The sequence below is a fragment of the Stylophora pistillata genome, chromosome 4 (genome assembly GCF_964205215.1).
Source record: "Stylophora pistillata chromosome 4, jaStyPist1.2, whole genome shotgun sequence".
Classification (NCBI taxonomy): Eukaryota; Metazoa; Cnidaria; class Anthozoa; order Scleractinia; family Pocilloporidae; genus Stylophora; species Stylophora pistillata.
Genome location: NC_142522.1, coordinates 15,569,701 through 15,573,229, shown reverse-complemented (window position 1 = coordinate 15,573,229; position 3,529 = coordinate 15,569,701).

Sequence of the window (3,529 nt, the reverse complement as noted above, 5' to 3'; positions counted from 1 at the left end):
TCAGTTGAATAAACTGAACAATTTTATTCCGACTTCTCTAAGTTTTCCAACTCTCTCTCTCTCCATGTGCTTTTTTCCCTTATCCCATAATGTTTTTTCTTTTGTTCCCAGCCTCCGCGGCTATGCTAGCTATGGATGCCTGACTAATCTTACGATTAAGCATAAACAAACAAATCAATACGGCTTAAAATTAACATAATCTCAACAGCAACACTAGTTAATTTCTGTCCACCTATTGTACCCTTTGATTAAGGAGACCATTAAGTTCTCAATACATTTGAGACTTGTAGAGATAAGGGACCGGTCATTATATATGGGGAGTGCTGGGCTGGAAAAGGTAATCTCTCTTTTCAAAATTTTTTTTCATGTCCCATTTGCTAATTTTTCTTTAAATTTTGGCTCAATTTTTTCATACCCCGGATGTTATTCTTTTTAATATGTTTGAGAGGTTTGAGGCATAAAAATGCAAGAGTAAATCAACATTTTAGGAAATGCTCTCAAATTTTTGTACCCCTGTACAGTTGAGCTTTCAAAAATCCTAAAGTCCAAAAGATTTCTCAAAAAAAAATTTTAAAACTCATGAGGTTTTTCTCCAACACAGTTGACCCTGTAATTAATGACCAGTCCCTAATTGGCTGGTTTCTGATAGGCCCAAGCTAGTAAATTTTGACCTAAGGAACATAAGGAGGTTCTAAATGATAGGAGTCACAAGTTTTGCTTTCTATAACATGAATATTATATAATACCGTATTTTTTTTTATAATAATAGGAACATACTGTATGTAGATCTTAGAGGCTCATTTATTTCTATAATTTTCTACTTGTGGCTTGAATGTGTTAATTATAATACTATTGCAAAAACACAGGCAATGTGGTTAGCCTTTTATTGCAAGAAACTATTTAGCACTAACAGTTTCGAGTTCCAATGATATTTGTCAACCATTACATTTAGGATAACAAAAAATGTCATCAAACACATTCTCAAAAAATGTGTCTGAGTTACTGCCATTTTTATTAATTTCAAATTATACCAAAAGGCAGTCGTTTGAAATTGTTCTAAGTTAAGGAAACAAACTGATTTTTTTATTCCTGAGACAAGCTGCCAGGTGTGTTCTCATGAATGGAACATCAAAACTTATATGACTTGGGTCAATTCCAAAGACTAGACAAGCAGCAAAGGCGATAGCAAAAACACCACAATCACTACCGTTACTTTGCTGCTGAACTGAAGCACGGACTAGGGACAATAATCTACCTCCCAGTAAATCATTACTTTGTTGCTCAATTTCCTGACTAATAGAATCACTGTGAAAGCTGTCATAAAGTTTCACATGTCCCGGATGGCAGCCGATAGAGCTCACACATACCCAGTGGCTATTACCAGTATGAAGAATTTGTACAAATTCCCCAGACACAATGTCAAAGTTACGGACAGGTCCAAGAGTTGGTCGCTGGAACCCTTCAATGTTCAGATTTTCATTATGCAACAGGATATGAGTTTGTTGTATGATGTCACAAACTAGCCATCCATGTGGGTTGCATATCAGATCAAAATGATCTCGTGTTAGAGTTTCAAGAGCTCCTGTCTTGTTCTGATTTCCCTGACCAGTTGTAACAACAGGAACATCATCATCATCAGAAGAAGAAGAACAAGTGGTAGGTGGGGCTATATTGGTCTTTATTGTTGTGCGGCATATGTAGCACCTCCAGGTTGTCATGTGATTGGCTGGCATCCTCTTTAGCCCTAGGCATTACAAGTGAAAGAACTTGCCATTAGTACAGTTCGAGCCATGACATTCTACAAGTCTGTCTGCAGTAGTGGCTTTCACTTTGCAGATACAAATAGTATCACACAAGGCAGCTTGAGAAGACACAGCTGAGATTGACACTTTGCCTTTCGCCTTGCCTGCAGTTTGCTTCCTTGAATATCTCTTGAATTGCTGTAATCTTGAGCAGTGAAGGCAGTACCACTTTTTAGGGATTGTCACATTGGTAAGAGACAGGCATGACAGGTGAAACTTGCCATATGGGCAATCCTTATTACTGCATGAAATTGTTCCCCATCAGGCACTGTTCTACAAAAACATATGCTACCATCATCAGGCCTCTTCATTTCTACCATGCACCTTCTTGTGTACCAGCGACCTAAAACCTCATGAAGTACACAAATTCTCCAGAAGGCCTTGAGTTTTTGAAGTACTCTGTCCCAATGCTGGACATCAGGTAAAATTCTTTCCATTACCAAGTGGGCATTGCCCTTGTTGTCTATAGCATAAACAATAAAGTCATTATGCTTCCTTTCTTTCAGAGTGAATAGCTGCTGTTGAACTTGAAAATAATAATTATGTGACCTCTTAAGTTTGAAACCATCATCTGTAGTAACTAGACAGGAGTTCCTTAGAGCAGCATAATCCTCAAAATTGGCACCTTGGATACAGAGAGGGCATTTCACTTCCCCACACCCTAATCCACAGAAATCACAACAAGTGAGGAAATCTGGAGTGGCATGTACAAATGGGTATTCCTGATTGATAAACAACCCACACTTCTTCACCAGAAAGTTTGTATGACTCTTTTTCATGACTGTTTCATAGGCCTGAATGGCAGCATCCTCATGTTTGCATGTTTTGTACAGACTGGGATAGTAAATCGTTTTAATAAGGCTCTGCGAAGGAAGTGATAGGTTTGTATGAAAAACAGCACCGCTAATGGAAGCGCCAATTCTTCCAGCACGATGCATAAAAAAGCCCGTACCTTTTGACTGAGCCCTGGTGGTTTCTTCGACCACCTTGATTTGCTCAGCCGAAATGTCTAGCTGTACTTGAATGCATTTCGACAACAGTTCCGAATACCCACGGGTCAAATTTTCCGTAAGAAACAGCTCTGAAACTACCGGAACAGAGCGGCTTTGGTCGATAAATTGCTCAGCAAAAGGATCGATTAAACTTAAAGCTACTGCTTTAACTTTGCACTCGTTGAGTTTGGCATAGAGTTGATCCATTTCCTCTTTCGAAGACGCCGATGCGTGCTGCACGCACTGAGGTGCTGATGCGCCGGCCGATGCAGTCCCATGCAGTCCCAGAGCTAGAAGTTGCTGTATGGTTCGAGGCTTGCGGCTGTTGTAGATCCTCGATTTTCTGGTGGAGCTTTTCTTTGAGCTTCTTAGCCCATGAAAAATCGATGTCTTGAGCCCTCGCATACGGCACTTCATTGGCATATGTCGGCAAAATGCATGAGCATTTTACCTGAGTGCAAGCGAGCTTGCCATGAATTCGAGTAGTTGCCTCTAAATAAAATAAAGCACTCGCGATATGCGAACATGACTCAGCCAATCCAACTTTGCATCCCAAGCAATGGGCTGACAAAATAGTCCCATCGTTTTCGGAAATGACCCAAATGTTCACTAAAGGATCATTCATACGCTGTGAATGCCGAACTCGTGCTCTCACGACATACACCGATCTCATTAAAATGTCTGCCGCTCGAAGGGAGAATGGATCGAGCACCAAAGCGAGGCATTTTAGGATGC